The sequence below is a fragment of the Eubalaena glacialis genome, chromosome 1 (genome assembly GCF_028564815.1).
Source record: "Eubalaena glacialis isolate mEubGla1 chromosome 1, mEubGla1.1.hap2.+ XY, whole genome shotgun sequence".
NCBI classification, from domain to species: domain Eukaryota; kingdom Metazoa; phylum Chordata; class Mammalia; order Artiodactyla; family Balaenidae; genus Eubalaena; species Eubalaena glacialis.
This window is the reverse complement of record NC_083716.1, coordinates 122,507,278-122,529,945: the sequence shown is the minus strand read 5'-3', so window position 1 is coordinate 122,529,945 and position 22,668 is coordinate 122,507,278. Positions and strand designations below refer to the sequence as shown.

Below are 22,668 nucleotides of genomic sequence, written 5' to 3'. Positions count from 1 at the left end.
TGAAAAGAGATGAGGTGTATTTGTACTATGCTTACTTTACATATATGTAGCCTGTCTACAAATCTATTATGCTTTCTTTACATATATGTAGCCTGTCTACAAATCTATTTTAATCGAATATATGAACCCTCTAATAATGTTAAACGTAAAATATACATGCTAACAATGTATGCTTGGTTTATATTTTGCTGGGTTCTCCTCTAACCACAAGGAATTTTAACCTAATTGAGCCATAACCCTTTCCTTTTTGCCTTCATTCTGAAAGCAGAGACAGATAAAGACACAACCTCTGTGACCCATGTGTGCTATGGTAGAGGTAGAGGCTCACAATTGACAACTGCTGTTGCAAACAGTTAGCGTTGATGGGCACCTGTGTTAAATTCCTCTGAGGCCCCATTGGTGACTTGGGTGGGTATATGGCAGTCAGTTATCAAAGTCTGGGATAAGTCAGTTTTCCTTTTGCAAGTTTGATTTTAAAGATTTCTAACCACATGAGAGGCAGTTTTCATGATTTCATCATCACGGTTATAATTGCTCTTTTTATTCCACACAGGCAGTGTTAACTTTATGAAATATAAAACATGTACTAAACTTAATTATCCTGGAGTGTCCACCAGCTCTTCCATTAACCGACTACTCTCTAGGGATGAAAAAGGCAATTTGAGGAAAGGTGGGCCTCAACGAACTCTGTAAAGAGATCAACAAAAATAAAAATTTTGAGGAACAAAAACTGAATACAATATGAATCCAAATCAGAGAGTATATTTCTATGTAAATGTTACCCAACTTACAACAATTGAATAACTGGGATTATTTTTAACTTCTTAGATTTTAATTTTAGTCTTACAACTAGAGTTTAAAGAAAAAATTGGAAAGATATCCATATCATAAGTCCACCCTTAGGCATTATTACTTACAAGGCTTATATAAGGACCTATATATACTGAACATCTTTGTTCAAATCACTGTGCTAGATGATGTGGATATAAAACAGAATAGAATATGGAATTTGTCCTCAAGGATAGAAAATGACATTAAATTTTGTTCTTTCTTCTCAGCATATAGCAATAAATGCAGTAATTTCCCTTTTTAAAATTAGTAACCACAGTATTCATTTGAATATTCAATGGTGATAAGAGTTTCAAATTTTAGCCTTATAAGGACTTTCTAGTGACTGATATAATAGGTTTCAGAGGCTCATTAACTCTACCTGGTGTCCACATAAGTAATCACACACTCTGTTGTGTGAATGGATTACATTTTTCATAACGACCTGAAAATATAAAACCTGTCTTTCTCTCCCTATTAGTTATTCTCTTTTGGCACATAAGTAGAAGAGACATAATGCAGTACCAGGAGTTTTATCTATTTGACCTCAAGTAATATCTCCCAAGGTGACATTCCATAGCTAAAGAGGCAGTCTTCTTGGTTTTGTGTTTGAAAGCACACTTATTTAGATCGAGATTTAAGATGGTGCTTTTTTTTGCAGGAATTTTAAAATGCTTAACATACATACATTTAATCATTTCTTTTTATAAGTATATTCAGGCTTCTGAAGTTCTCTAACGAGCTCTTCTTTTTGGCCAGTTGCCTGTACATTTCTCTAGAAAATTTGCATCATCGTGACAAAGTGGTAGTTACCTAACTGTGTCCTTACTGTTAGATTCTGGGTCTCTCTCATGGCACCCTCTCAGAATCCTGGGAAGTGACAAAAGAAAGTCACTGCAAGGTTGCAGTGAACATAAATTTGACGTGGCCACTGCTAGGTTTTGTGAACGGGAAGAAAGAGTTGTGTACCGTGAGCAATTGCAGTGGTGTCACGTGGATTTGATCAGGAGATATTCCCTGGCCCAACCAAAGTCTGCTTATACATGGGATTAACCCCACATGAGAGTGGGAACCTCTCACATAATGAGGTAGGGAAGTGACCATTTCAGATTAAATTTCAGAGTTATGGGGGATTCACTGTAGAGTACATTCTGACTACAGATCCAAAGGAAATATGAAATTAAATCCAATAGAGATGTACTCATGAATGCAAATTTCATTATTTAACCAATTTTTATTGATTAGCCCCTCTCTGCCTTCTGTATCAGGAGGATGAAAAGGTGAACAAAATGCATGTGTCCTTATGTCTTGTCATCTCAAAAGCCCCAAATACCCTGAAACATCGTAGTAATTATTTGTTTGTTTTGTTTTTCAGTAAAATTTACAACCCAGTGACTAAAAGGGAACTTCTTGGAGTAGTTGAGATGTCTCACTCCCTCCTTCCCTTTATCTCTCCCTCCCTCTTCCTTTCTTTCAACTACACAAGCAAAAAGCATTCTTTGGTAAAGAAATGCTCTTTCCTGTTGGCCTCTCAGACCCCATGTTACTTCAAAGTTTCTTTTATTCATTTATATCTTTCAGGAATTGAATAGTATTTTGAGAATTTAACACCTTGCTTTACTTTACTGCTTTTCTACTAAAGAATTGAGATTTTAGCTATCCACAGAGACACCTCAATCTCAACATGTTCAAAGTTGATTCACTATTATTCCTCGCTAACTCTTTCTGCTGTTTTCCAAACTATAAGAATGATAGCATCACCTGTCAATCATGTAGAACTCCTCCTTGACTCCCTTTCCTGATCCCTTACATCCAGATGGCACCCAATTTCAATCAGGTCTACCTCCTTACCACTTCCTCATCTCGTTCCCTTGTAGTCATCCTCTTGTTTCCACCTTAATTCAGACTTCATTCATCTTTTGCCTAGCCTACTTCTTCTTCTATGTGTTCTCCTTAAAATCTTGTCTCTCTTCAACCCATATACCTTGCAGGAGTAAGTTGATCATGAACATATCAAATCAGTTGTATCAGTTCCTGATTTAATCTTCTTTTCCTGACTTCTCATTGCCTACTAGATTATAATCCAAATTCCTTGGTATGACATACAAGGTCCCCCATTATAGGGAGTCTGCCCACCACTTCAACAATTACAAAATCTTACCATATTTAATAGTTTGGTCCCTGATATAGACTGAATGTTTGTGTTCCTCCAGAATTCACCTATCCTAACCCTCCAATGTGATGGCATTAGGAGGTGGGACCTTTGGGAGTTAATTAAGTCATGAGGGTGGGGCCTCATGAATGGGATTAGTGCCCTTATAAAAAGAGACAAGAGAACTGCTCTCTCTATCTCTCTGCTCTTCGCCATGTAAGGAGAGACTAAGACAGTCATCTGCAAACCAGGAAGTGGGCTCTCACTTGATGCCAGTTGTGATGGTACCTTGATCTTGGACCTCCCAACCTCCAGCACTGTGAGAAATAAATGTTTGTTGTTTAAGCCACCCAGCCTATGGTAATTTGTTATAGCAGCTTGAACTGACTAAGATGATCTCTAAACTATGATAAGTTGTCTAACTCCTTTGTATTGTTGTTCAAGCTATTCCTCTACATTGAATGGCCTTCAAGGTAGATTAGTTCCAGACAGGTGTAATAGCTCCACTATAAACCACATTTGGAAATTATTCATATTCCTCTGAGAGAGAATTGAATGCTTTCTTATGCCTCCAACAGCATCCTATTTCTATCTATCTTTTCTTGTAATTTCTTTGAGGACAACATCTGTAACTGATTCATCCTTGAGATTCTTATACCCAGCTTTGCATCTGACACATGGTAAACGCCAAACCTTGACAAGGTACTGATAGCTATTTGTATTTTATGTGATTCATTTAGGCTGAAAGAATTAGGATGCTTCAAGTGTTTCAATACCAAGCTTTCAAGATCAATGAAATCCAAAAGAGATACTTGAAGAATCAGTTTCTGAGTTTTTTAGAATGGAAAGAACAATTAAGGCCATCTTGTTTAATGTATCATTAAAACTTGTGTTTCCTTATTTATTTTCATTTCGGATGATCTGTCCATTGGTGCAAGTGGGGTGTTAAAGTCCCCTACTACGATTGTGTTACTGTCAATTTCCCCTTTTATGGCTGTTAGTATTTGCCTTATGTATTGACGTGCTCCTATGTTGGGTGCATAAATATTTACAATTGTTATATCTTCTTCTTGGATTGACCCCTTGATCATTATGTAGTGTCCTTCTTTGTCTCTTGTAAGAGTCTTTGTTTTAAAGTCTATTTTGTCTGATATGAGAATTGCTACTCCAGCTTTCTTTTGATTTCCATTTGCATGGAATATCTTTTTCCATCCCTTCACTTTCAGTCTGTATGTGTCCCTAGGTCTGAAGTGGGTCTCTTGTAGACAGCATATATACGGGTCTTGTTTTTGTATCCATTCAGCCAGTCTATGTCTTTTGGTGGGAGCATTTAATCCATTTACATTTAAGGTAATTATCAATATGTATGTTCCTATTACCATTTTCTTAATTGTTTTGGGTTTGTTATTGTAGGTCTTTTCCTTCTCTTGTGTTTGCTGCCTAGAGAAGTTCCTTTAGCATTTGTTGGAAAGCTGGTTTGGTTGTGCTGAATTCTCTTAGCTGTTGCTTGTCTGTAAAGGTTTTAATTTCTCCATCACATCTGAATGAGATCCTGGATAGAGTAATCATCGTTGTAGGTTTTTCCCTTTCATCACTTTAAATATGTCCTGCCACTCCCTTCTGGCTTGCAGAGTTTCTGCTGAAAGATCTGCTGTAAACCTTATGGGGATTCCTTTGTATGTTATTTGTTGTTTTTTCCTTGCTGCTTTTAATATTTGTTCTTTGTGTTTAATTTTTGATAGTTTGACTAATATGTGTCTTGGTGTGTTTCTCCTTGGATTTTTCCTATATGGGACTCTCTGTACTTCCTGGACTTGATTAGCTATTTCCTTACCCATATTAGGGAAGTTTTCAATTATAATCTCTTCAAATATTTTCTCAGTCCCTTTCTTTTTCCCTTCTTCTTCTGTGACCCCTATAATTCGAATGTTGGTGTGTTTAATGTTGTCCCAGAGGTCTCTGAGACTGTCCTCAATTCTCTTCATTCTTTTTTCTTTATTCTGCTCTGCAGTAATTATTTCCACTGTTTTATCTTCCAGGTCACTTATCCGTTCTTCTGCCTCAGTTATTCTGCTATTGATCCCTTCTAGAGAATTTTTAATTTCATATGTTGTGTTGTTCATGATTGTTTGTTTGCTCTTTAGTTCTTCTAGGTCCTTGTTAAACGTTTCCTGTATTTTCTCCATTCTATTTCCAAGATTTTGGATCATCTTTACTATCATTATCCTGAATTCTTTTTCAGGTAGACTGCCTATTTCCTCTTCATTTGTTAGGTTTGGTGGGTTTTTCCTTGCTCCTTCATCTGCTGTGTGTTTCTCTGTCTTCTCATTTTGCTTAACTTACTGTGTTTGGGGTCTCCTTTTTGCAGTCTGCAGGTTCGTAGTTCCCGTTGTTTTTGGTGTCTGCCCCCAGTGGCTAAGTTTGTTTCAGTGGGTTGTGTAGGCTTCCTGGTGGAGGGGGCTAGTGCCTGTGTTCTGGTGGATGAGGCTGGATCTTGTCTTTCTGGTGGGCAGGTCCATGTCTGGTGGTGTGTTTTCGGGTGTCTGTGACCTTATTATTATTTTAGGCAGCCTCTCTGCTAATGGGTGGGGTTTTGTTACTGTCTTGCTAGTTGTTTGGAATAGGGTGTCCAGCGCTGTAGCTTGCTGGTCGTTGAGTGGAGGTGGATCTTGGCTTTGAGATGGAGATCTCTGGGAGATTTTCGCTGTTTGATATTACGTGGAGCTGGGAGGTCTCTGTGGGGCCAATGTCCTGATCTTGGCTCTCCCACCTCAGATGCACAGCCCTGATGCCTGGCTGGAGCACCAAGAGCCTGTCATCCACACGGCTCAGAATAAAAGGGAGAAAAAAATAAAGAAAGAAAGAAAAAGATAAAGTAAAATAAAATAAAATAAAAGTTATTAAAATAAAAAACAAAAAATAATCATTAAAAAAAATTTTTTTAAGTAATTTAAAAAAAAAGAAAGAAGGGAACAACCAAACCAAAAAACAAATCCATCAATGATAACAAGTGCTGAAAACTATACTAAAAAAACCCCCAAAACGGACAGACAGAACCATAGGACAAATGGTAAAAGCAAAGCTATACAGACAAAATCACACACAGAAGCATACACATACACACTCACAAAAAGTTAAAAAGAGAAAAAAAAGTATATATCATTGCTCCCAAAGTCCACCACCTCAGTTTTGGGATGATTCGTTGTCTATTCAGGTATTCCACAGATGCAGGTACATCAAGTTGACTGTGGAGATTTAATCCGCTGCTCCTGAGGCTGCTGGGAGAGATTTCCCTTTCTCTTCTTTGTTCGCACAGCTCCCGGGGTTCAGCTTTGGATTTGGACCCGCCTCTGCGTGTAGGTCGCCTGAGGGCGTCTGTTCTTCGCTGAGACAGGAGGGGGTTAAAGGAGCAGCTGCTTCGGGGGCTCTGGCTCACTCAGGCCGGGGGGAGGGAGGGGTACGGATGCGGGGCGAGCCTGCGGAGGCAGAGGCCGGCGTGACGTTGCAGCAGCCCGAGGCGCGCCGCGCGTTCTCCCGGGGAAGTTGTCCCTGGGTCACGGGACCCTGGCCGTGGCGGGCTGCACTGGCTCCCGGGAGGGGCGGTGTGGAGAGTGACCTGTGCTCGCACACAGGCTTCTTGGTGGCGGCAGCAGCAGCTTTTGCATCTCATGCCCGTCTCTGGTGTCCGCGCTGATAGCCGCGGCTCGCGCCCGTCTCTGGAGCTCGTTTAGGCGGCGCTCTGAATCCCCTCTCCTCGCGCGCCGCGAAACAAAGAGGCAAGAAAAAGTCTCTTGCCTGTTCGGCAGCTGCAGACTTTTTCCCGGACTCCCGGCTAGCCGTGGCGCACTAGCCCCCTTCAGGCTGTGTTCACGCCGCCAACCCCAGTCCTCTCCCTGCGATCCGACCGAAGCCCGAGCCTGAGCTCCCAGCCCCCGCCCGCCCCGGCGGGCGAGCAGACAAGCCTCTCGGGCTGGTGAGTGCTGGTCGGCACCGCTCCTCTGTGCGGGAATCTCTCCGCTTTGCCCTCCGCACCCCTGTGGCTGCGCTCTCCTCCGTGGCTCTGAAGCTTCCCCCCTCCGCCACCCGCAGTCTCTACCCGCGAAGGGGCTTCCTAGTGTGTGGACACCTTTCCTCCTTCTCCGCTCCCTCCCACTGGTGCAGGTCCCGTCCCTATTCTTTGTCTCTGTTTTTCCTTTTTTCTTTTGCCCTACCCAGGTACGTGGGGAGTTTCTTTCCTTTTGGGAGGTCTGAGGTCTTCTGCCAGCGTTCAGTGGGTGTTCTGTAGGAGGTGTTCCACATGTAGATGTATTTCTGGTGTATTTGTGGGGAGGAAGGTGATCTCCGCGTCTTACTCTTTCGCCATCTTGAAGCTCCTTCAGTGTAAGAGTGATTTCTAAACAAATATTTATCCATGAGCAGTGATATCACAAAATTGTTAATACTTCTCTTTAAATATACAGAGAAAACGTAATTTTTTTGTCCTTTAACTGATTTGGTCATCCTTGTGAGTCATCACCTCTGTGTAGTGGGAAAACATACTTTATTTTGGTCTATTTGTGTCTAATCTACTGCATTAACCTATAATGCACTAGATTCAGCTTCTCTTTAGGTAATGCTGACTCCCATGGTTAAACATGCTCAGTCTCATAGCTAGCCCCCACCTGTTGATTCTCACCATAAAATGGCATCTGGGGAAGAGTTGATTTCCTAACCTCATGCTGCTAAGATAATATTCACGCATTGTAATGCCCTCTGGCATCTCTGGACTCAGACATTTTTATCCTATTTCCCTGTGGTTGCTGCTCTCTCTGTTGATCTTAATGGCTGAGTTCCTAAACTGGTAGAGCCCAGATTGACCTCACTCATCTGCATTGAATAGAAACTTGTGGTGTTCTCTTTTCTGCTCAGCCTGCCCTTGACTGATGATGATTCTACAGAGTTCCTGAGTCATGACTTCAGCTTCCATCAGGTCCTCACTGTTAAACCTCCAGGCCACTTTGCCTGTCCAGTTCTACTCACATTCCTCTCCAATGAGTCACATGATACAATGTGGCTCTTCTTATTAACCAGAGTGCTGTGATCCTATTGCTGAATCCTGGCCTCTGTACACCAGCACCGAATTGAATCTTGGAGACAGAGTTTTGGGCGAAGCAGAAAAGAATAGCTTTATTACTTTGCCAGGCACAGGGGGCCACAGTGGGCTAATGCCCTCAAGAATGTGTGTCCTGCCCTGGAGGGGGTAGTGAGGAGTGTCATAGTAATGGTTCAAGGAGCAGGGCGTGATCAGCTCGTGGACATTCTTCTGATTGGTTGGTGGTGAGGTAATTGGGAGACAGCATCATCAACCTTCTGCTTCCAACCAGTCTAGGGTCTATGTGCTTGTGGTCAGCAGTTTTCATCTGGTGGGGATCTACTTCCTGTAAAAACAACTTGGGAATCTGTGTCAGGCCTTTATCTATATCTTTCAGGGAACTGTGAGTTTGGTGGTTCTGCTATGTGGTGGATTTATAGTCTAAATTGTTACCAGTTCCCCAGCCCAACAGCTATTCTTTGTTTCTCCATCTTCACGTTTCCCTCATGAACTCTTGAGTCAGCCTTTTACTTCAAAAGACAAGGACATAGAGGCTTGTACATGGTTTCAATCAGAACAGGACCAGTCATAATGTCCTTGGGACCAGACTAAGAATAGAAAGAGAGATGCTGATGGACTGTTAAATAAAATACAGTCCAACCTGCTACCTGGGCAAAGATATCTCCCTAACCATCTGGAAAGTCAGGCTTGAATTGAGAATTATCTGACTCTAGATTTCTGCACCAAATCTCAGTGGCACAGGAGAACCAGCACCTGGCATCTGGCCCTGTGTCCAACCTGTTTTCTTAGTGCCTTGAGGAGCCTCAAACAAATATGTGTGGATACCCCAGCCTGTATGTGGAGAATGTTTACGTGCTCCTACAAAGAGTTATCCCCCGCTATTTGTCAGTCCCAGAGATGTCCACACAGGTAGTTCAATCAGTCCTAAGGAGGAAAGACCCAAGGAATGAACTCTCGCAGGCTCTGGAATAGGGATTAGGTAAAAATTTCTAGAGTCCTGGGCAAGTATGAACTCCAGATGTGTATATTACCAATAGATAACTATGGCATCCCCTTGGCCATATGGATTCCTTGCCTCTTGAGTGGGAGTGTGGCTTGAAGAGGGATAGAGAGTCCTACAAAGTGCAGGGGTTAAAGTGGCCTTTGTCTAAAGGCAGTGTTGATCAGTGCAGAGGTGTTATTTTTCACAATCTCAAGGGGAAAAGGTATGTATGTGCTCCTACCCACCACCTTATTAAGCGCTCTGGGGTCTTCTCTTGAACCATCCCGTGCTCTAGTTATCCTTTTATACTTCTCAAGAGGACAAGTCACCAATGCAGTACACCTGGGAACAATGTTTTTGGACCCATCTTAGAGGAGAAAAGATCCAAGGAAAAAATATACATATAAATTTAATAGATATTGCTTAATATTTGCTGTACCTTTTCCCTGTCATGTATAAAAGAAATTGCACTTGACTCTTTCTAGGTTGCAGTAACATGCATTCATAAATTCAGCAGTTAACTCCTTTAGCTCTGCAAATAATGCTGTTGATTATTTCTTTAAAGAATATGGTTATCTTCTTGAGCAATGTGAACTTTGCAATAAAACTATATATTAAAATATGACTAAAAATGAGAACAGATAAAGGAAATGGAAATGCCACATTTTAAAAGATCTAGTAAATTTTCCACAGTGAGGGGAACAAAAGCTATTGAAATCAATTGTCCTGTGTCAAAATGTTAGTATATAATATAAGGGTTAATGACAATAGTTGAATATGCTTGCTCAACTATGGGAAATTATGTTTTAAGATTTGAGGAAATGCTAAATGTATTGAAATGGGAAGTGTGAAATAATGAGCAGAACATTTTGGTTATTTAGTTGATGTATTCGTAGGTTTTGAGTTTGCCATGAATCAAACACTATGGTTTCCCCAATTAGTTTATTTCATATTTAATTTGCTCCTTAAGAGACTTGATGCAAAATTCCATTATTGGTAACTATGGTTAACCTTATTTTTAAAAAATTCACCTTTACTAACTATTTAAATAACTACTAATTTAAAAGTATGAAAAACATTGTTTGGGATGAATATCACCAAGATGTTCATCTGCAACTCCCAGATTGAATTATTTTCTTCCTCTAAAAAAATAATAGACCTATGCATTACAAGCTAATGTGGAAATAGCAATCCATACAAATCTGTATCTATCAGGAAATTTTCAGTTTCTTTAAAATGCATTTTGAAATGTCTAAGATTGGAATTATAATGCAGTGATCCTGAACTTTTATGATCATGAAACCCATCATTTGGAGCACCAAGTTACATTTTGCAGAGCTAGTATTCTTCAGAACAGAGATTGATAAATATTTAATGGAAACATTTTTTTCTAAATTGAATATGTCTAAGAATATTAATATTTCCCAAGTGATACTAAACATCTACTCTTATTTGATGTATCAATAATAAAGTAATTTAAGTTATTTCAGTTTTTGAAGATTGTTGCCAAAGTTCCTTTCTATAAAAGACTTTTTTATTTAGAATTTATTTTTATTATTTTTTAGGTGTGATTGTTTTCTTTTTATTTTTTTGGCTGCCCTGTGGCACGTGGGATCTTAGTTCCCTGACCAGGGATTGAACCCATGCCCCCTGTAATGGAAGCATGGAGTCTTAACCACTGGACCACCAGGGAAGTCCCTCCTGTAATAAACTTAAAGTAGTCCCATCTATAGTGCTAATAATTTTTGTAGTGAAATTAACATTTGAGATGATAGAATAATATAAATAGTATTATATTTGTGAAAAATTGAAAAGGCTATATAGTAAAACCTTAGTTTTCTAAAATTTGGCTTTCTAACTATTTATATAATTACTGATTTATACAGAAGCTTGAAACATTATAATGCAGCACTAAAGCATAGATATTCTTGTCAGAAATCTAGTTCAATGTTGGTTTCTTCATTAATTATCAGTATAACTAAGGGCAGGTTACTAGATCTCTGTAGGTTTGTTTCCTGATCAATAGAATGGTGGTAATATTATCTTCCTAAAAAAGGTTGTGATATTAAACAGGTGACCTATATATGGAAAGTACCTGGCCCATAGGGGGAATGTTGATTACAGTTTACCTCTCTTCACCATCCATTTTCTTAAATTTCAATTATTATCCTGAGGAGGTATCTACCTTTGTTATAAAAGGTTGAAATTTCCTCAGAAAGGAAAGCCTAGGGAAAATTTAAGTTGATGCTAAAGAAGAAAAGCAGAAGTATAAGAGCATTGGTGGCAATGAAGATAAAGTATAAATACACACACGCTCAGGCACACATGTGCATAATATGCCCACAAAACACAAACCTAATCACAGATGAAATAAGTCATTAAAAAATCAGGAGAGACTAGACTCTTTTTATTTTATTTAATTTATTTATTTTTTAGATGGAAGCCACTGAATTTTTTAATCTTAATCTCAGAAATAATATCACTTTTGCCATATTTTGCCAAATTTTAGTGCCCTGTTCTTGAGTGTGAACTAGACCTAGAGACTCACAATCTCTAGGTCTAGTTCACACTCAAGAACAGGGCATTACACGATGTCATGAACACCGGGAGGTGGGAGTCATTGAGAGGCTTTGTTGAAGTGCCTACCGCACTGTGCTTTGTTGATTTTGACATCTGTTCTTCAACTGGCATTCAACTCTCTATATTTTATAATTGGCCTAAGGATTATTATTTTATTTTTGATTTGACATTTTTTAATTTATTTTTTTATACAGCAGGTTCTTATTAGTTATCTATTTTATACATATTAGTGTACATATGTCAATCCCAATCTCCCAATTCATCCCACCACCCACCCTCTGCTTTCCCCACTTGGTGTCCATATGTTTGTTCTCTACATCTCTGTCTCTATTTCTACCTTGCAAAGCTGTTCATCTGTAACATTCTTCTAGATTCCACATATATGTGTTAATGTACGGTATTTGTTTTTCTCTTTCTGACTTACTTCACTCTGTATGACAGTCTCTAGGTCCATCCATGTTTCTACAAATGACCCAGTTTTGTTCCTTTTAATGACTGAGTAGTATTCCATTGTATATATGTACCACATCTTCTTTATCCATTTGTCTGTCGATAGGCATTTAGGTTGCTTCCATGACCTGCCTATTGTAAATAGTGCTGCAATGAACATTGGGGTGCATGTGTCTTTTTGAATTATGGTTTTCTCATGGTATATGCCCAGTAGTGGGATTGCTGGATCATATGGTAATTCTATTTTTAGTTTTTTAAGGAACCTCCGTACTGTTCTCCATAGTGGCTGTATCAATTTAAATTCCCACCAACAGTGCAAGAGGGTTCCATTTTCTCCACACCCTCTCCAGCATTTGTTGTTTGTAGATTTTCTGATGATGCCCGTTCTAACCGGGTGAGGTGATACCATATTGTAGTTTTGATTTTCATTTCTCTAATAATTAGTGATGTTGAGCAGCTTTTCATGTGCCTCTTGGCCATCTGTATGTCTTCTTTGGAGAAATGTCTGTTTAGGTCTTCTGCCCATTTTTGCATTGGGTTGTTTCTTTTTTTTAATACTGAGCTGCATGAGCTGTTTATATATTTTGGAGATTAATGCTTTGTCTGTTGATTCGTTTGCAACTATTTTCTCCCATTCTGAGAGTTGTCTTTTCATCTTGTTTATAGTTTCCATTGCTGTGCAAAAGCTTTTAAGTTTCATTAGGTCCCATTTGTTTATTTTTGTTTTTATTTCCATTACTCTAGGAGGTGGGTCCAAAAAATCTTGCTGTGATTTATGTCAAAGAGTGTTCTTCCTATGTTTTCCTCTAAGAGTTTTATAGCGTCCGGTCTTACATTTAGGTCTTTAATCCATTTTGAGTTTATTTTTGAGTATGGTGTTAGGGAGTGTTCTAATTTCATTCTTTTACATGTAGCTGTCCAGTTTTCCCAGCACCACTTATTGAAGAGACTGTCTTTTCTCCATTGTATATCCTTGCCTCCTTTGTCATAGATTAGTTGACTATATGTGCGTGGGTTTATCTCTGGGCTTTCTATCCTGTTCCATTGATCTGTATGTCTGTTTTTGTGCCAGTACCATATTGTCTTTATTACTGTACCTTTGTAGTATAGTCTGAAGTCAGGGAGTCTGATTCCTCCAGCTCTGCTTTTTTCCCTCAAGATTGCTTTGGCTATTCGGGGTCTTTTGTGTCTCCATACAGATTTTAAGATTTTTTGTTCTAGTTCTGTAAAAAATGCCACTGGTGATTTGATAGGGATTGCATTGAATCTGTAGATTGTTTTGTGTAATATAGTCATTTTCACAATATTGATTCTTCCAATCCAAGAACATGGTATATCTCTCCATCTGTTTTTTCATCTTTGATTTCTTTCATCAGTGTCTTATACTTTTCTGAGTATAGGTCTTTTACCTCCTTAGGTAGGTTTATTCCTAGGTATATTATTCTTTTTGTTGCAGTGGTAAATGAGATTGTTTCCTTAATTTCTCCTTCTGATCTTTCATTGTTAGTGTATAGGAATGCAAGTGATTTCTGTGCATTAACTTTGTATCCTGTAACTTTACCAAATTCATTGATTAGCTCTAGTAGTTTTCTGGTGGCATCTTTAGGATTATCTATGTATAGTATCATGTCATCTGCAAACAGTGACAGTTGTAATTCTTCTTTTCCAATTTGGATTCCTTTTATTTCTTTTTCTTCTCTGATTGCTGTGGCTAGGACTTCCAAAAATATGTTGCATAGTAGTGGTGAGATCGGACATCCTTGTCTTGTTCCTGATATTAGAAGAAATGCTTTCAGTTTTTCACCATTGAGAATGATGTTTGCTGTGGGTTTGTCGTATATGGCCTTTATTATGTTAAGGTAGGTTCCCTCTATGCCTACTTTCTGGAGAGCTTTTATCATAAATGGGTGTTGAATTTTGTCAAAAGCTTTTTCTGCATCTGTTGAGATGATTATATGGTTTTTATTTTTCAGTTTGTTAATATGGTGTATCGCATTGATGGATTTGCATATATTGAAGAATCCTTGCATCCCTGGGATAAATCCCACTTGATCATGGTGTATGATCCTTTTAATGTGTTGTTGGATTCTGTTTGCTAGTATTTTATTGAGGATTTTTGTATCTATATTCATCAGTGATATTGGTCTGTAATTTTCTCTTTTTTAGTATCTTCGTCTGGTTTTGGTATCAGGGTGATGGTGGCCTCATAGAATGAGTTTGGGAGTGTTCCTTCCTCTGCAACTTTTTGGAAGAGTTTGAGAAGGATGGGTGTCAGCTCTTCTCTAAATGTTTGACAGAATTCACCTGTGGAGCTATCTGGTCCTGGACTTTTGTTTGTTTGAAGATTTTTAATCACAGTTTCATTACTTGTGATTGGTCAGTTCATATTTTCTATTTCTTCCTGGTTCAGTCTTGGAAGGTTATACCTGTCTAAGAATTTGTCCATTTCTTCCATGTTGTTCATTTTATTGGCATAGAGTTGCTTGTAGTATTCTCTTATGATGCTTTGTATTTGTGCAGTGTCCGTAGTAACTTCTCTTTTATCATTTCCAATTTTATTGATTTGAGTCCTCTCGCTCTTTTCCTTGATGAGTCTGGCTAAAGGTTTATCAATTTTGTTTATCTTATTAAAGAATCAGCTTTTAGTTTTATTGATCTTTGCTATTCTTTCTTTCTGTTTCTTTTATTTTTGCTCTGATCTTTATGATTTCTTTCGTTCTGCTAACTTTGGGTTTTGTTTTTTCTTCTTCCTCTAATTCCTTTAAGTGTAAGGTTAGATTGCTTATTTGAGATTTTTCTTGTTTCTTGAGGTAGGATGGTATTGCTATAAACTTCCCTCTTAGAACTGCTTTTGCTGCCTCCCATAGGTTTTGGATCGTCATGTTTTCATTGTCATTTGTCTCTAGGTATTTTTTGATTTCCTCTTTGATTTCTTCAGTGATCTCTTGGTTATATTGTAACGCATTCTTTATCCACCATGTGTTTATGTTTTTTACGTTTTTTTCCCTGTAATTTATTTCTAATCTCATTGTGTTGTGGTCTGAAAAGATGCTTGATATGATTTCAGTTTTCTTAAATTTACCGAGGCTTGATTTGTGACCCAAGGTGTGATCCATCCTGGAGAATGTTTCGTGTGCACTTGAGAAGAAAGTGTAATCTGCTGTTTTTGGATGGAATGTCCTATAAATATCAATTAAAGCTATCTGGTCTATTGTGTCATTTAAAGCTTGTGTTTCCTTATTAATTTTCTGTCTGGATGATCTGTCCATTGGTGTAAGTGAGGTGTTAAAGTCCCCCACTATTATTGTGTTACTGTCGATTTCCTCTTTTATAGTTGTTAGCATTTGCCTTATGCATTGAAGTGCTCCAATGTTGGGTGGATGTATATTTATAATTGTTATATCTTCTTCTTGGATTGATCCCTTGATCATTACATAGTGTCCGTCCTTGTCTCTTGTAACATTCTTTATTTCAAAGTCTATTTTATCTGGTATGAGTATTGCTACTCCAGCTTTCTTTTGATTTCCATTTGCATGGAATATCTTTTTCCATCCCCTCGCTTTCAGTCTGCATGTGTCCCTAGGTCTGAAGTGGATCTCTTGTAGACAGCATAAATACGGGTCCTGTTTTTGTATCCATTCAGCGAGCCTTTTGTGTCATTCAGTGTCTTTTGGTTGGAGCATTTAACCCATTCACATTTAAGGTAATTATCGATATGTATGTTCCTATTACCATTTTCTTAATTTTTTTGGGTTTGTTTTTGTAGGCCTTTTCCTTCTCTTGTGTTTCCCACTTAGAGAAGTTCTTTTAGCATTTGTTGTAGAGCTGGTTTGGTGGTACTGAATTCTCTTAGCTTTCGCTTCTCTGTAAAGCTTTTGATTTCTCTATCGAATCTGAATGAGATCCTTGCCGGCTAGAGTAATCTTGGTTGTAGGTTCTTCCCTTTTATCACTTTAAATATATCGTGCCACTCCCTTCTGGCTTGTAGAGTTTCTGCTGAGAAATCAGCTGTTAACCTTATGGGACATCTCTTGTATGTTATTTGTCATTTTTCCCTTGTTGCTTTTAATAATTTTTCTTTGTCTTTAATTTTTGTCAATTTGATTACTACGTGTCTTGGTGTGTTTCTCCTTGGGTTTATCCTGCCTGGGACTCTCTGAGCTTCCTGGACTTGGGTGGCTATTTCCTTTCCCATGTTAGAGAAGTTTTCAACTATAATCTGTTCAAATATTTTCTTGGGTCCTTTCTCTCTCTTCTCCTTCTGGGACCCCTATAATGTGAATGTTGGTGCATTTAATGTTGTCCCAGAGGTCTTTTAGGCTGTTTTCATTTCTTTTCATCCTTGTTTCTTTATTCTGTTCCACAGCAGTGATTTCCACCATTCTGTTTTCCAGGTCATTTATCCGTTCTTCTGCCTCAGTTATTCTGCTATTGATTCCATCTAGTGTATTTTTCATTTCAGTTATTGTACTGTTTATCTCTGTTTATTTGTTCTTTAAGTCTTCTAGGTCTTTGTTAAACATATCTTGCATCTTCTCGATCTTTGCCTCCATTCTTTTTCCGAGGTCCTGGATCATCTTCACTATCTGAATTCTTTTTCTGGAATGTTGCCTATCTCCACTTCTTTTAGTTGTTTTTCTGGGGTTTTATCTTGCTCTTTCACCTGGTACATAGTCCTCTGACTTTTCATTTTGTCTATCTTTCTGTGAATGTGGTTTTCATTCCACAGGCTGCAGGATTGTAGTTCTTCTTTCTTCTGCTGCCTGCCCTCTGGTGGATGAGGCTATGTAAGAGGCTTGTGCAAGCTTCCTGATGTGAGGGACTGGTGGTGGGTAGAGCTGGGTGTTGCTTTGGTGAGCAGAGCTCAGTAAAACTTTAATGTGTTTGTCTCCTGGGTGAGGCTGAGTTCACTTCCTACTGGTTGTTTGGAATGAGGCTACCCAGCACTGGAGCCTACAGGCTCTTTGCTGGGGCTAATGGTGGACTCAGGAGGGCTCATGCCAAGGAGTACTTCCCAAAACTTCTGCTGCCAGTGTCCTTGTCCCCACGGTGAGCCACAGCTGCCCCCCACCTCTGCAGGAGACCCTTCAACACCAGCAGGTATGTCTGGTTCAGTCTTCTAGGGGGTCACTGCTCCTTCTCCTGGGTCCTGATGTGCACACTACTTTGTGTGTGACCTCCAAGCATGGAGTCTCTGTGTCCCCCTGTCCTGTCAAAGTCCTGCAATCAAATCCCACTAGGCTTCAACGTCTGATTCTCTGGTAACTCCTTCTCCCGTTGCTGGTCCCCCAGGTTGGGAAGCCTGACATAGGGCTCAGAACCTTCACTCCAGTGGGTGGACTTCTGTGGTATACTTGTTCTTCAGTTTGTGAGTCACCCACCCAGCGGTTATGGGATTTGATTTTATTGTGATTGCGCCCCTCCTACCATCTCACTGTGGCTTCTCCTTTGTCTTTGGATGTAGGGTATCTTTTTTGGTGAGTTCCAGTGTCTTCCTGTCAGTGATTGTTCAGCAGTTAGTTGTGAATCTGCTGCTCTTGCAAGAGGGAGTGAGTGCATGTCCCTCTACCGAGACTAGATTCTGATACTCACTATTCTTCTGGGATTTATTGAACTGGACTGCCTGCATTTTAATGTGGCAAACTGAAGAACACAAGACATTTTTAATGCAATTTTAAAAATGATTATTGAATAATGACACTTGAGTGTTTACTTTTGACTTCTGTAGTAAGTGTCATTATGTAGAACAATTTGTACCCAGGCAGAGCCTTGTGAAACAAAGATTGTAACCCTTAGCAATCAGGAGAGATTATAAACATACACTGAGACAGCAGAATCAGGGCCTTATCTGAATGCTGTGTTCCAGTTCTGCTCAGTGGATGTTGGAAGAATTTAAAGGAGGAGGAGAATCAAGAAAATTATGTAAAGAAAAAAGAAATATAAATTTATTTTGTTTTAAATTAGAAGGGCGTAAGGAAAGACTAAATCTATTTTCAAATTAAAATTATTCTAAAGTAAGTTTGTTTGTTTGTTTGTTTTAAAGAGCAATGTCCAGGAGTTTTTTTTATTGTTTGACTAACAGAACAAAACCAGGCAGAGGAGTCCACAAGGAAATGATGGTCATGCTTCATTGCTGCTTGCCATTTGGTCCTTCATCTTCCTAGCACTTATTGTATTTCCTTTGAAAGATTGTAGACATTTATTTCATCACAAATGCAATCCAAGTATGAATAAATAAATGTATTATCTTTTAGGAACCCCCACCCCCATGTTCCTTTAAGTAGAAGAAGATGCTAAATGTCTCTTCATAGTCTGTTTGGCCATAGTTGTCCCACCTATGGTTTGAAAAACAGTCTGAAATCCTTTCCTCATTCCGTTAAAGAAATCCTGGGAAAGAAGTCCTATTGATATTGTCCATAGTCTCCAAAAGGTGAGGATGGTAACTGGGCTGAAGGCCACTGCAAGGGGTCTTCAGCAAATGGAGGATAATTGGGAAATTGGGCAGAGGCAAATCTTGTCAAGGAGACACCAGCTCCTTCAATTAAAGCCCAGAGAATGCCATCCATTGCAGCTGACCCAACCATGGCCACTGGTCTGTTTCTTGCTGCCAGTATGGCTCCTGTTAAGGCACCACTCATGATGGAGTTCCAGGGATCTTCTTTCCCTCTGACTTGAACCATACTGCAGTCAGTCATGGAAAACAGACCTTCCCGAAACAGCAAAGCTACCTCTCAACTGCAGAGCCCTGGTTTTAATAGCTGTCAAACTCCTTCCTAGTCTGTGGTTTACTCCCACTGGAGAACTGCAAAAACCTTTGATTACCATCACCTATGGTTCTCATCTTAAAGGCCCCACCGCAGTCATCCACAATTCACACACATACTCTTGTACCTTGACTCCATCGTCAAAATAATTTTTCAAATTCAGTTTAATCTAAGGACATTGTTGATTAAATTTTAGATGACAATTTGGTATCTGACTGAGATGAAGAAACCACATGACAGATTTACTGGTTGCTGTTTTGTACTTTGTGATTTTAGCCCATAGTCAGTTTTAAAGGTCTGCTAGTTAGAAGGTGCTGCCTCTCTACTACTGTGACTAAAACCTTTTTGACTTTAATTTTATCTCTGTTCAAAGAATTAACATCCTTTCAAAAGTTCTACAATCACATTGAAATTACTTTTAAAGAAAAGTTAGCTCTAGGTTTTACTTAAAAGACAGATTCTTAAACTTTTAGATATCAGTTAAGGTCTGTACATTTTATTGCATTTTATATGCATTGGATAAATTCAATTTTAAAATGTGACAAATCTTGTTTGAAGGGAAAGAACCCTCACTGAACAGAATTGTTGCACCCTAGTGTGTACTTTAATTTGGAATTTTCAGAATATGAATTTGTTTAGCATTGCAACAAACAAACAGAATCCTTATCTATACAAATCCCCCATCCTAAAGAAGAACTTTGAATTTGGGTATCTATGCACAAACAAAAAGAGAGGATTTGCCTGTTAGTCCTTTGATATAATGTGGTTATTAGCTGCTTGATTTTATTTTATTAAATTTTTAAATTTTTCGGCCACACTGTGCAGTTAGCAGGATCTTAGTTCCCCAACCAGGGATTGAACCCGTGCCCTCAGCAGTGAAAGCCCAGAGTCTTAACCACTGGACTGCCAGAGAATTCCCTTAGCTGCTTGATTTTAAAACTTTATAGAAGAATGTGTTTTGGGGCAGACGTGTTGGTAAATCTGTTTCTGTTGCCAAGAATACAAGAGGACAACCCAACCTTTCACCGTGGTGAACCTCATTAATCATCCTGTCACTGCACCATCTTTTTCCAGTTTCATCCTGGACCAGGATTTCATGGCACAGAAAGAAACCTGGGCATCAAACCATAGCATATGAACAAGTGGATGGCCCAAATGTTTGAGAGCATAAACATGCCTCTCTCACTGGGCACCAGTTGAGAGGGTTGAAGCCCATTCATTGTAATTGCAGTTCAGAGTAGAAGAAGAAGCTGTGTCCAGATGAGAAACAATTCGTATGTTTGTGTGGATTTGGATTTTAATAGCTCTGTCACGTTCCATCACTGTTTGCTTGAGCATTTCCCCGATATGTTCTCCCAACACTGAGGCCATTTCTGCTTCCTTCTTGATATCACTCATTGTTTTCAAAATGTGGTCTTCCATGCTCTCTTCTCCAAACAGTCTCAGTTAGGTTTGCAATTTAATAAATGGTCAGTAAAAATATAGCCCCCTAGGAGCTTAAGTCCTGAAATAATATTAGAGATGATTTAGTGTAATATTTACTTACTGTAACATTTTTCTTTCCTCTTTCGTTCTCACTCATCTGAAGATGCATCTCAGTCTTAGCTAAAATTTTATTCTTTTCAAAATTAATATTGATAGTGTCATTAATTTCTAAACCTGAAGGACGCTAAGTACCATTTTTTTACATAAAGAAAACACATACGTGGAAGGAGTTTGTAATGTTGAGCCATGAACGACTGATAAATATAGTCTGTTAATGAGACTGTACAGGACGACACTACTGTCATGAGAGACAGAGTGTGCCTTACATAAGGGCAAAACTGCTGGTCTTCCAGTGACACATTCAACACTGTGATGGGGTGTGACAAAGAGGTGGACATAGCAAACTTTGAGACATATGCTAATAACACACTACCGAGAGATATTTAGGGTGGGTACCTACTGTGATATCATCAACTGGAAATGTGCACTTTGGTACTGTCGTAGAATATTGGCATAGCCCTGCTGTTTGTATCTAGCTGTTTAAGACATTGAGGACGAAGCAGTGAATCTTACTAAGGGAGAAAACAAAGTGATGCAATCAAAATTAAAAGTTATTTCAGATACTATTGCTGGTTGCTAATTGTTATAGGTTATCCTATCACAAATTTAGTATATAGTATATATACATATATTTGTTCATTTCACTTTCAATAATGTTACCTTATTCAACATATTTAAAATGTAATCCACCATAATTCCTTCCAGAAGAGTCTCCTTTCTTATTATTTTAATGCCCTTATGATATATCATTGTAACTACAATAAAATTAATTAAACAAGGAGGCTATTAGACTGAGGTGGCTCTAATGCCTCGACAGCCTACTAAGCAAACCAAAACCTAAGCCAGAATCAGTGCACCAGAATCCGAAAAAAAAACCCAAAAGAACAACCGATCACAAGTAGCCCTCTTTTCCAAACAGGGCAACTGCTTAATATAGCCAATCGAATAACGTATTTGTTTTTCTTCTGCACCTTCTCTATGAAAACCTTTTCCCTAGCTTCTGTCATCAGGGAGCTCCTGACCATTTTTGGTTTGGTGCTGTCCAGTTTTCATCGGCTTGCGTAAATAAACCTTTGAAAAAATTTTATGTGCCTCAGTTTACCTTTTAACACTACCTATACCTCTAATACAAAAGGAACCTTTTCCTGACAGCTTTCAACTTTTTCTCTCTTTCACCTGGGAGGTAGATCTCTCTGACTCTGTTTTGTCCTTATAAGTTATAAAGAACCTATGAGTGTTGGTGTCTATCCATTACCGTAATAGAATCTGAGCATTAATATTTATTTTGGTGGGCATGCCCAATTTACAAAATCCAAAATTTATTTTCATAACCTAGCTTACAGCGGGTGTATTAAATGAGTACAAGTTTTAGAGGCTTGTTGGCTTAATAGGCTCAATTAGTAGAAAAGGATAACTGGATAGCTATCAAAAGCATCCTGCCTTAAGGGTTAGAATGGGGACGTAATATGCCTTACTACTCAGAAATTCTTTTATTAATATCTTAGTAATCTCCTTCATGACATCACTTATTCCCATTTCATTTCTTCTCTTTGTGTATCTCCTTTGACTCTCCTAAAACAATATGGTTAATTTTATAGAGGGGATTCCTAATTTCATAAATTCTTTAAAATCGTATTGGGCAGTGTAGTTACCTGGCTTTTCTCACCTCTTCAGTCTCTCTTCCCACCATTGCTTCAAAGAAGTCTGCAGTCCTACACGTTGAAAACCACTTTCAGTTCCTGGAATGGACCTTGGTTCTTTCAAGTTTTATGGCTTTATTTATGTTGTCCCTATTCTTGGAAATACTCTTATCCTCCTATTACAATGGAATAGCTTTCTGACATTCTTTGAAGGTTTAGTGAAACCATTATTATTATTTTTATCTTTTTGGAATTCTTCTTTGAGTTTACTTTTTCTGGCCTGAGATAGGTACTCTTTCTATGTGCCTACTTAATGCTTACATATTTAATAATAGTCACCTTTTAGATGTTTTGATTCACTTACTATCCCAACAACCCTATTGAGTGAACAACTATAATTGTTATCAGCCTCTTCTTATACATGAGGAAACTGAAGCAAAAAACAAACAAACAAACTAGTACTTGCCTAAGGTCTTACAGCTAGTAAGTGATAGAATGAGTTTTGAAGACAGAAGGTCTAGCATCAGTATACAAACCAGCGCTGTCCAATAGAAATCTGAGTTACAAATGTGACGTAAATTCATAAATTTTCTAAAGAATACATTGAAAAAGTAAAAAGAAACTGGTGAAATTAG

General features: G+C 38.6%; 1 protein-coding gene and 1 pseudogene across 1 annotated transcript in view; one reads left to right on the top strand and one right to left on the bottom strand.

Moving 5' to 3' along the window:
- DPP10 (dipeptidyl peptidase like 10) overlaps window positions 1-22,668 on the top strand; it is a 685,728-nt gene that overhangs the window by 298,345 nt on the left and 364,715 nt on the right. The window lies entirely within an intron of this gene.
- On the bottom strand, window positions 18,486-18,955 carry LOC133099279 (mitochondrial import inner membrane translocase subunit Tim17-A-like; annotated as a pseudogene).